This window comes from Artibeus jamaicensis, unplaced genomic scaffold (assembly GCF_021234435.1).
Source record: "Artibeus jamaicensis isolate MK-2021 breed Jamaican fruit bat unplaced genomic scaffold, CSHL_Jam_final contig_60, whole genome shotgun sequence".
Classification (NCBI taxonomy): domain Eukaryota; kingdom Metazoa; phylum Chordata; class Mammalia; order Chiroptera; family Phyllostomidae; genus Artibeus; species Artibeus jamaicensis.
This window is the reverse complement of record NW_026521900.1, coordinates 4,142,519-4,154,645: the sequence shown is the minus strand read 5'-3', so window position 1 is coordinate 4,154,645 and position 12,127 is coordinate 4,142,519. Positions and strand designations below refer to the sequence as shown.

At 40.0% G+C, this 12,127-nt stretch overlaps 1 protein-coding gene across 9 annotated transcripts in view; it reads left to right on the top strand.

Annotated features, from left to right (window-relative positions):
• CASK (calcium/calmodulin dependent serine protein kinase) overlaps positions 1-12,127 on the top strand; it is a 490,261-nt gene that overhangs the window by 268,896 nt on the left and 209,238 nt on the right. The gene's annotated exons all lie outside the window — the stretch shown is intronic.

Here is a 12,127-nt window from a genome sequence, read left to right as displayed (position 1 = left end):
TAACTGTGAGCTTGTTGTTCTTTCACTGTTCATGTTTCTTTAACTTCTTTTTCTTAGATAAGTCCCTTTAACATTTCATATAATAAGGGCTTGGTGATGATGAACTCCTTGAATTTGGTCTTATCTGAGAAGCACCTTATCTGTCCTTCCATTCTAAATGAAAGTTTTGCTGGATAGAGCAATCTTGGTTGTAGGTCTTTAGATTTCATGACTTGGAATATTTCTTTCCAGCCCCTTCTTGCCTGTAAGGTCTCTTTTGAGAAATCTGCTGACAGTCTGATGGGGACTCCTTTGTAGGTGATTGTCCCCTTAGCTCTTGCTGCTTCTAGGATTCTCTCCTTCATTTTAATTTTGGCTAATGTAATTATGATATGCCTTGGTGTGTTTCTTCTTGAGTCCAACTTTTTTGGTACTCTCTGGGCTTCTTGGATTTCTTGGAAGTCTATTTCCTTTGCCAGATTGGGGAAATTTTCTTTTATTATTTGTTCAAATAATTTTTCCACTGGTGGTTGTGTCTTTCCCCCTTCTGGTACCCCTATAATTCGGATATTGGAGTGTTTAAAGATATCCTGGAGGTTCCTAAGACTCTCCTCATTTCTTTGAATTCTTGCTCCTTGACTCTTTTCTCTTTGGCCATTATTTGCTTTCTTCTGGTCCACTCCATTGATTTGAGTCCCAGTTTCCTTTTCATCTCTATGGGTTTCCTGTGGAATTCCATTCATTTCCCCTTAATTTAGCCTTCATATGTTTCTCTAATTTGTGGCTATAATCCACCAGATCTGTGAGGAAGCTGATGACCAGTGTTTTAAACTGTGCATCTGAGAGTTTTGCTATTTCTTCGTCGCTTAGATTTATCTCTGGGGCTTTGAGGTCTTCCTGCGACATTTTTGGTCTGTTCTGGCCCTTTAAATGTGAGAAGCGGCGCCTTGGAGTCCCAGGTCGCTGGGTTGTGACGCTGTATGTGGGGGCGTGGTCAGAGCAGGGAAATGGCGGCGCCCTCTATCACCAGGGCCCTCTATCGCCCGCGGCCGGTCCAACCGCCCGCTCCCTCGCTCGCGCGCAATTAGGCAACCGCAGTCAACACGCTGCACCGCCTCCCCACTGTCTCCTCTGCAGTCGCTCACCCGGTGGGTTGCTCGGTCCAATCCTGCGTTTGGAACCCGTGCGTCTGGATTCGCGCGTCTGGATTCCACGCCCGGGTCCAATCGAGCCCTCCTTTGCAACTCCTCACCAGACGCCGGTTTCGCCCCTTACCGGTCAGGCTGAAGAATTTGTTGTTAGCGGACTTCCAAAAAGTTCAGTTTTCCGTGTTCTGGTTGTGTTTTCTGATGCTAACATTTAGTTGTCCCTAAACTTGGTTGTGTGAGAAGGCACAGCACATCCACCTATACCTCCATCTTGGCAGAAGTCTCCTGTGGATGACTTATTTACAATTTGTCTTTGTCAGGAGTAAAAAGAAGCAGAACTCAAAGTTTTCTTACCTACAGAACCTTACTAGATTCCAATATCATAGAACTAGAATAGAACTTCATGATCACCTTAAAATAAAAACCCTTTATTTTAAGGAAAAAGAAATGAGGCCCAGTGCAGCACACTTTAAGCACAAAGTTGCACCCCAGGAGTTTTGGTCCCAATTTGATTACTAAGATCTAGCCCATTCTAGTTTGAATTGCCTTGTGTTGCCTCCATTCAGATTTAAAGTTAGTTTGGAACATTTCATAATGGATTTGGGGATTCTGGAAAGTGCTAGATATGAAGACCAAATGTGCCTCAGATTAAATAAATAGTTACATTATGATATAAGAAATTTCTAAACCAATTTTATGTATAAAATTGTTTAACCAGTAACTAAATGAAAGCTAAATGTGTACAGCTAGGGAGCTAGACCTGAGTCACACACTACCCCTTTCTTGGGAAGTTAAACCACTGGGAGTCTGGGAATGGGAACAGAAATCTAATGTCATCAAGTCTGAGTACTTTATCAGTAAGTCTCCATTTAAAATTAATAGTACTTTGCCATTTCTCAACCCCCGATGCTTACCCTATTTCATGTTGATTGTATAAATCTTCCCTAATGTTTGTTAATATTTCTCTCTAAATCAGGTGGAACCACCTTAGTGTCTGGATTTTGTTTGCTGCTGTTCATCTCTGCAATATGATTTAATTAAAAATAGTGACTTATCCAGAATTACATGGCCATCGATGGCAGAGTAATTTGACCTCTGGAATTCATGTCATTATTACTTCGACAATTTTTTATGTTCCACAAAGGAATTACTTAGAACAAAAAACATTTTGAAGTTATTTAGAGAAGAAAGAATGGAATGCTGTTCATAAATGATTGGAAGACAATCTTAATGTCATCTCTTTGAGGCTTAAGTTCCTTTGATCCAAAAAAGAATGTCCTCATTCTCCACAACTTTTCTTCCATTGTCCCCAAACTCAGTAAAAAATACCACTACTTCTTTGGTTATTTGAACTAAAAACCTATGAATTAGCTTTGATTCTATTCTTTCCTTTACATTTCACATCCAATTCCTGCTACTGCAGCTTTGATCACCACCACCACCACTACTAATTAGCAGAAAATTGGTCCTGTCAGAAACATCTACACTTAAGAAATGTCCCTGGGTTCAAACAACCTATAACATTTATTTATACTTTTGGTTTACAGGATTAACACATTAAAAATACCATCAGGAGGTTTTGGCCAAGATGGAGGCATAGGTAGACACCCTTCACCTCCTTACACAACTATAAGGAGAATAACAACCAATCTAAAAGCAAAAAAAAATCATAATTGCCAGAAAATTGAACTGTATGGAAGTCCAACAAACAAGGATTTAAAGAAGAAACATTCATACAGATGGAAAGGAGGGGTAGGGTCAGGCAGCCAGGATGTAGAGGACACAGTGTGGTGCAGCAAGGTGGTGGCAGCCAGGGAGTAGCAGTGGCAGCTGGTGGAATGGGAAGCCTCTCATTCACATGTGGCAGATAAAAACCAGGAGGAACAACTGGGGAGTGAGTGATCCCAGCCCCAGACCAGACTGCACAGTCCAGGGTTCTTGTGCCAGGAAAATAAACCCTCATAACCTCTGGCTGTAAAAACCAGTGGGGATTGGGACAGGAGAATAAACTGCCTGTCTCTCAGGACAGTCCATCTACAGGGTCCACAGAGTCCTAGAATGTACACAAACCCACCCACTCAGGGAATGAGCACCAGAGCAGCAACTAGAAGGGAGCCAGTTACTCATGAGAAGTTGGGGAAGTGACTGGAAATGGCAAGAACTGAGCAAGCAGCATTGTTCTCTCTCTGACCCCTCCCCCATGTATAGCACCTCAAAGCTTTGAAGCAGGTTGCCCCGCCTTGGCAAATATGTAAGGCAAATATGTTTACAATGTAACAGGTATGGCAACACAGGGAGTCAAAGTAGCTCTACTTAATACACAGAAACAGAGGGAGGCTGCCAAATTGAGGAGACAAATAAATATGCGCCAAATGAAATAGAACAAAACTCCAGAGGAAGAACTAAGTGACATGGAGATAGCCAACTTATCAGATGCAGACTTCAAAACACTGGTGATCAGGATGCTCAGAGAAAGGATTTGGTATGGCCACAAAATAAAGGAATAACTGAAGACTATACAAAGTGAGATAAAGAAAAATATAAAGGGAACCAACAGTGAAGGGAAGCTGGGATTCAAATCAACAATTTGGAACAAAAGGAAGAAAAAACAGTCACCTGGAACAGAAAGAAGAAACAAGAATTCGAAGAAAATGAAGAGAGGCTTATGAACCCCTGGGACAACTTTAAACATACCAACATTTGTATCATAGAGGTGCCAGAAGGAAGAAGATGAAATTGAAAACTTGTATGAAAAATAATGAAAGAAAACTTCCCCAATTTGGTGAAAGAAATAGACATACAAGTTCAGGAAGTTCAGACAGTCCCAAACAATTGAACACAAAGAGGGCCACACCAAGAAACATCATAATTAAAATTCCAGACGGTACTTCCGCCAAGATGGAGGCGTAGGTGGGAACACTTTTCGTCCTCGCACAACCAAATCTAAAAACAACAAAGTTTTAACAACAATAAACATAACCAAACCACACAGAAAATCAAATATGGAGTCCGGAAACAATGGACCACTCAGCTAAACCGGTGAGAGGGGCGAAACCAGCAGTGGAGCCAATAGGGCAAAAAAGATCCTGGCAGTGCACAGGCAGCTGGGGCGCGGATCCCAGGTTCGTGCTAGCTACGGGTGGAACCCAGGGAAGAGGCGCTGCTGGCTGTCTGCAGTTGGTCGCGCATTTGCACACAGATAAACCAGTGAAGAGGCGAGCATTGGGACAGATCTCGCAGGCCCCAGCGACTGGTGCAGGGAGGCAGACTCGCACATTTGCGCTCGGATAAGCAGGTGGAGGCGAGCAGCGAGGCGGACTGGGCGAGCGGAGAGGACCACCATTGCTCCTTCTCTGACCCTGCCCCCACATACAGTGTCACAAACCTGTGACCTGTGTGACCTCGCCCCGGTAAACACCAAGGTACCTCTCCTCATATGTAACAGGCACAAACAGATCAAAACATGGCTCAAGAACAACTCAGAGCCCCAGAGCCGATAAATCTAAGTGATCAAGAAATTGCCAAACTTTCAGATGCACAGTTCTAAACACTGGTGATCAGGATGCTCACAGAACTAGTTGATTATAGTCACAAATTAGAGGAATATATGAAGGCTAAACTAATTGAAATGAATGGAAATACACAGGAAGCCAATAGTAATGGAAAGGAAACTGGGACTCAAATCAAAGGAATGGACCAGAAAGAGGAAAAAAAATGACCAAACAGAAAAGAATGTAGAAACAAGAATTCAAAAAAGTGAGGAGAGGCTTAGGAACCTCCAGGACATCTCTAAACGTTCCAACATCCAAATTATAGGGGTACCAGAAGGGGAAGAGGAACACCCACAAGTGGAACACTTATTTGAACAAATAATAAAGGAGAATTTCCCCAATCTGGCAAAGGCAATAGACTTCCAGGAAATCCAGGAAGCTCAGAGGGTCCCAAAGAAGTTGGACCCAAGAAGGAACACACCAAGGCACATCATCATTACATTAGATTAAAATGAAAGAGAGAATTCTAGAAGCAGCAAGAGATAAGGGGACAGTCACCTACAAAGGAGTGCCCATCAGACTGTCAGCGAATTTCTCAAAAGAGACATTATAGGCAAGAAGGGGCTGGAAAGAGGTATTCCAAGTCATGAAAACCAAAGACCTACAACCAAGATTGGTCTATCCAGCAAAGTTTTCATTCAGAATACAAGGACAGATAAAGTGCTTCTCAGATAAGATCAAATTCAAGGAGTTCATCATCGCCAAGCCCTTATTATATCAAATGTTAAAGAGACCTACCTAAGAAAAAGAAGATAAAAAAGATGAACAGTGAAAGGATAGCAAACTCACAGTTATTAACAACCACACCTAAAGCAAAAGCAAATTAAGAGGCCAGCTAGATCAGGAGTGAACCATAAAAATGAAGATCACATGGAGGGTTAGCAACAGGGGAGTGGGAGAAGGGGAAAGGGGGAGAAGGTACAGAAAATAAGTAGCATAGACAGTAGATAGAAAATAGATAAGGGGAGGGCAAGAATAGTAGGGGAAATATAGAATCTAAAGAACTTGAGACATGTGTTCATGAACTAAAGGGGGGAGAATGGTGGGGGAGAGGTGTGTAGGGTGGAGGGGAAATAGAACAAATGTAATGGCATAATCAATAAAAAAGTTAAAATAAAATTAAAATTAAAAAAAAACAAAACAAAAATAAATAAATAAATAAAATCCCAAACATTAAGATAAAGAGAGAATCTTAAAGGCAGAAAGAGAAAAGAAGAGAGTTACCTACAAAGGAGTTCCCATAAGACTATGAGCTGATTTCTCAGAAGAAACCTTGCAGGTAAGAAGGGGCTGGAAAGAAGTATTCCAACTCATGGAAAGCAAAGACCTACATCCAAGATGACTCTAACCAGCAAAGCTATCATTTAGAATAGAAGGGCAGATAAAGTACTTCCCAGATAAGGTCAAGTTAAAGGAGTTCATCACCACCGACCCTTACAATATGAAATGTTAAAGGGACTTATCTAAGAAATAGAATATCAAAACTAGGAACAAACTCACACCTATCAACAACTGAATCTAAAAAAAACTAAGCAAACAACTAAAACAGACACAGAGTCACAGAAATGGAGATCACATAAAGGGATATTAATGGGGAGAGGGAGTGGGGAGAATGGTAGAAAAGGCACAGGGATTAAGAAGCATAATTGGTAGGTACAAAATAGACAGGGGTGTGTTAAGAATAATATAGGAGCCTTGGCTGGTGTGGCTCAGTGGATTGAGTGCTGGCCTGTGAACCTGGGCATTGCTGATTCAATTTCCAATTGGGGCACATATCTGGGTTGCAGGCTGGATCCTCAGTGCGGGGAGCATGAGAGCCAGCCACACGTTGATGTTTCCCTTCCTCTCTTTTTCCCTCCTTTCCCCTCTGTATAAAAAATGAATGAATGAATAAAATTTTTATTTAAAAAAGTATAGGAAATGGAGAAGCCAAAGAATTTATATGTACAGCCAATGGACATGAACTAAGGGGGTAATTGCTGGAGGGAAGGGCAGATGTCTGGCAGAGAGGTGCAAAGGGGAAAAAAAAATGAGACAACCATAATAGCATAATCAATAAAATATAATTTATAAAAACACTATTATTGGTCCAATAACTGTGTCGGGGCTGTACTGCCAATAATAACCCTTCTAGCCTTAGTAGCCTAGCTGGTCATGGCATGTGGGATTAGGTAGATGGGTTTGGTGTAGACCAAATGTTTCTGTGAACATTTTGGACAGGACCAAATGTCATACAAGACCACCACCACCAGTATTGGCCACATTTAATGAGAGCATGTTATATGTCAGACCTCCTGCTGTGTGCTTTTACATGCATGTCTTATTTAATCTTCATTTTAATGGTGAGGAAAACTGCTCTGGCCAGTGAGGCTCAGTTGATTGGAGCATTGGTCCATAGACCAAAAGGTCACAGGTTCATTCCCCTGTCAGCGCACATGAAAAGGCAACCAATGATTTTTCTCTCTTACATCAGTGTTTCTCTCAAAGCAATGAAAAAATATCCTTAAGTGAAGATAAAAAAAATAAAGGTGAGGAAAACTGAACCTCAAAAAGTTCACGTCTGTTGCCCAAGGTCACATAGCCATCTGTCACTTTTGCAGTATTCTGTTGGTCACACAAAACTAGTGTGGAAAGGGTAAATCTCAGAAGGTGATGATTATTGGGAGCCATCTTGGAAGCTGGCTACCACAGATGTCAGTCAACCATTGAACTGAGGAAGACTCAGAAGTACTGCTTGACAATGGTCAGAGAACTGATAATTTATGAAACAAGAATATCTCAATAGGTGTACTTTTGCCATTTTTTCCTCTATGATTTTTAGTGCTTTCTATTTTTCTTAAACAGTGCCATTTATTTAACAAATATTTATTAAAGTTCCTAACTTTCTAGTGGCATGTGGTGGTCCCAGTATATTAGCCACAAGCTAATTTAGGGTCTCTGGAAGTTTGAAGCCAAGAATTCGTATTAATATGTGATGTGTAGCACAGACATTAAGTGCTCTCTGTGAGCTGGAAAATGGAAAATAAAAGTGCATCAAAGTGGTTCTGAAAGGCCAAAGGAGCTGGAAGGAGAAAGAAGAGAAATGATGAGCAACGATTCTGTGCTGGCACTGCGCAGGGCGTGGAAGAACCCTAGCAATGGGTGGTGGTAGTTCCATTTTACACATGAGGAAATTGGGTCTCGAAGAGGTTAAATAGCATACCCAGGGTAACACACTAGTAAATTAACTTTGAAGCACATGTCTTTTTTTTTTTTCAACCTCACTTGCTGCCTCAGAAACCAGAAATTACTGGTTTTTCTAGGGTCAATAAGAGTCGCTTATGATACGTCGAGTAAGTGAACTGGGGCCAAGTTTTAAACTGTTTTCACTTCATTCAGACAGAGTTTCCTGTTCTAGGTTCTCAAGTAGCAGAATTGACTATGAAAGAAATCAAACCCCTAAATTTTTTCTGTCTTTAAAAATTTTGGGCTTCATTAAGCTAATTTTTATCCCAGCAATATCAGTATAAATTCTTTATGATGTAGGTGACTTAAGAGTTCCCTAATTGAAATATGAGGTAATTTGTATATTTATCTAAGATACTTGGAAATACTGCAATTGGCAGAAAAGCATAAATATCAGAGAATACTAGATTAACAAAGTATAACTCATCAGACAAAAACTTCAAGAACTGCAAGTTCTCTGTACAAGTAGCCCCTTGAACTTTTTACATTCAGGTCACCAGTAATTTTCTTTGTTTCTCATGCATTTTTCCCATCCATATCCTCTTCAAAGTTCTGCTTTTGTTACACAAGTCCCAATGCTCTTGCATAACATTTCTAATTACTTTGTGTATTATCTGCCAAATACTGACCTCTTAAGTGTTCTGCTCTGCCCCTTATCATTTATTCCTTGAGGTGTTAGAGTGGTACCAGTGTCCGTAGTGGCTCTAAGAATTGGAATGACCTCAGAGATAGCAGTTGGAAAGCGCATGGAAAATTAGCAGGCTTAGGGAAGAAAAGAAACTTTAACATTGGATTAGATGAGGCAAAATATAAGTCCTGCCTTATGCTAAATTGCCTGCTTTTGAGATATTTGTGTGTGTGTGTCAGCTGTGTTTTTTACTCTGACTCCAGAACTCATTTGGAGTGGCGCAATAAGATAGATTCAAAGGATAGTCCTGTGATCATTTATTTTTGACAATCCATGGTGAGCTATATACAGCAGGGGTGCATAAGAGCTCTCCTGACTCACATGTATTATGGGGGTTAGGATTAGAGTTCCTTAATTATTTCCCTCAGATCCACAACCCAGAGGACACAGCACAACTCAGTTATAACTGAACCTTTGTGCTTCAACTAGACAGTTATTTTAGGCCATCCAAACTACTATCTAGACTGGCCACAGGTAGGCTTTTCAGTACTCTCTCTGACCATTCAGGAGCTCAGGACATTGAGAGGCTGGTGTGCAGGAAGAGGAGACATGCCATATGTAGTCCACATTACTGCATCATATTCAAAAGATGATTATTTCTCTGAAAGTAGGGATTGCAGTAGAAGCCTTCCTTTATCCAGTTCAATACACACCCAAGCCAGTGGTTATCTTTAGGAGTGAAGCACAGACCCATTACTCAAAGCCGTGGCTTGTTCAAGGTTTGCTGAGCCCCCTGCTCTCTTCAGGATGTGGTGTCTGGCCACAGCCCTATCTCCAGTTGCACTGCTCTCGGGCCCTCACCACCTACTACAAGCAGCTATAATCATGACTGTCTGCCCTCACTCAGGGTGTGAAGAAGAACCTCTGCTTACCTAAGAGCTTGTTTCTCAGTAAAGCATGGGAGTATTTCCCTAAAGAACTATTAAAAACAACAGAAATTACAGCCCAGAGTTTGGAAATTTATGATAGCACAGAAAAATTATTAGCTTTGTAAGACAGGTTTAATGACAAAACTTAAATGGGCCAGCTAATCAATATTCCACCCTACTTCACCTTTGTCTTTTGTCTTTTCAATACAGGCTTGAATTTAGTGGATAGACATTGTCTTCCAGAAATGCAAACCACAGAAACACTACCAGTGTCGGTGGCAGTCCTAAGAATTAGAATGACCTCAGAGGTAGCAGTTGGAAAGCACAGGGGAAATTAGCATGCTTAGGGAAGAGGGGAAACTTTAACATTGGATTAGGCGAGGCAAAAAAAATTTTTGAGGACAGACAAATTTTGAATTTCAACCACCTTTGAATCGGTCAAGTTTGGTTCCTATTATGCTTCAGAGCCTACCATTCTTTTTATATGTATATATACATTCTTTGAAAAGCCAAAAGTAAATAAAGTGTTCTGAAAATGAAGCATTTGATGATAGAATTCTAAAAGCAATTTAGGCCATCATATCACCAGAGGTACAACCATATACACCTATATGCTGCAAAACAATTACTTGAATTGCAATGAGGTTTAGAGAATTTAAAAGACAACCTGTATTATACATATCGGTTATTTTATTATATTAGCAACCACTCCTTTTGCATTTCTAAATAAAATTGTTTTGAGGTTAAGTCACCTGTTCCATGTCACTTTCTGTCCTTATTGAAGGTGAAAAAAGAGAGAAAAATGGAAAAGGAAGATGAGGAAGTTTGGTGCATAAAGTCTTACCTGTACCTATTAGTGTCCATATTCATTTTCCCTTCTTAAGAGCCCTAGATATTGAAGTAACAAGCTTTCCTTATGATTACTTTTAGAAAATTTAGAATGATAATAATACAACATGACAGACACTGAAGTGTTTTTATATAAATTCATTTAACTTAAACTATCTTTGAGATAGATACTATTGTTACTACTAGTTTCTGGATAAGGAGATTTAAGTTCATGGAAGATAAATAACTTGCCTATAGTAATAGATCTGGTGTATTGTAGGGCCTAGATTTGAACCCAAGTAGTCTGATTTCAGAGCCCATATTCTTACTGCTACCAGAATCTGGTTTATTGTTTTGGATTAATATGACCAGGTATCCCCAGTGACCAAAAATGTATCATACTTACATATTTGTTTGTAGTTTTAAATCTGCAAATTTATTAATTTTTTTCAACTCCCCATTGTAAATGTACTTTTTTTCCTCTTTGTAATTTATAAGTAATCTGAGGACCATATTTTGAGACCGAATATATTGTTTCCCTTTCACCCAATGGATTTTAGCACTCACTGATGATCCTTGCCTAAATCAGCTCCATCCAAGTTAGTGGTTGCATCTTGGTGATCTTTTGATGGATGGAGATATAGTAGACTTGAGGTAGTCATTTTAAGGCATCTAAGCAAACCTTGGTGTTTTAGCTATTTCTGAAATTGCACTATCCATGGCATAGTTTGTAATATTGCTGTGTTGTCTCTTCTTCCCTTTCCTCCATGAAAAATCATCCTAAAGTGTATTGTTTTAAGAAATCTGCAAATAAAGTTTTGAATCAAGGAAATATAAGTTCTCTGGAGTTCCATATCTCCAGAAATATCTGGTAGAGAAAATTAGAAAGAAACCACAGTTAAATTTTAACCCAGAAAAAGTCTGGCTCTGACTGTTGTAGCTCAGTGGATTGAGTGCAGGTTGCAAACCAAAGGGTCACTGGTTCAATTCCCAATCAGAGCACTTGCCTGGGTTGAGGGCCAGGTCCACAGGAGGGAGTGTGCAAGAGGCAACCACACATTGATATTTCTTTACCTCTCTTTTTCCTTTCCTTCCCCCCTCTCTCTAAAAATAAATAAATAAAATATTTTAAAATAAAAACACTGCCTCTAAAAAAAAAGAAAGAAAAAGTCTGGAAGACTCATTGCTTTGGTGGTGCTTTGTCCAGCAGAGGGCAATGTATTACCAGTCCTGGTTACACCTCTTTTGGTATTAAAGGCTGAAGCGTTGAGTTGCCTGCATTGTACTATTTTCCAACCAGAAACTTAAAACAATTTAAAAGTTATTAACAACCACACCTAAAACAAAAGCAAATTAACAGAACAGCTAGATCAGGAGTGAACAATAGAAATGAAGACCACACGGAGGGTTAGCAACAGGGGAGTGGGAGGAGAAGGGGGGAGAAGGTACAGAAAATAAGTAGCATAGACAGTAGATAGAAAATAGATAGGGGGGAGGGTAAGAATAGTATGGGAAATATAGAATCTAAAGAACTTGAGACACATGGTCATAAACTAAAGGGGGGAATGGTGGGGGAGGGGTGTGCAGGGTGGAGGGGAACAGGGGGGCGGAATAGAACAAATGTAATGGCATAATCAATAAAATAAAGAAAAAATAATTTAAAAGTTTAGTTTTGGGGGAAGGGGATAAAAAAAGTTTAGTTTTTTAAAGCTTTAACAAAATTATAAACTTCTTTATTTTAATAGCTGAAAAACACTTTCAATGTTATAGAATAAAGGTAATTGTATGAACATTGGGCTTCTGTCCTTAAAACGAAAACCCAGTGCCATTCATCTGCCT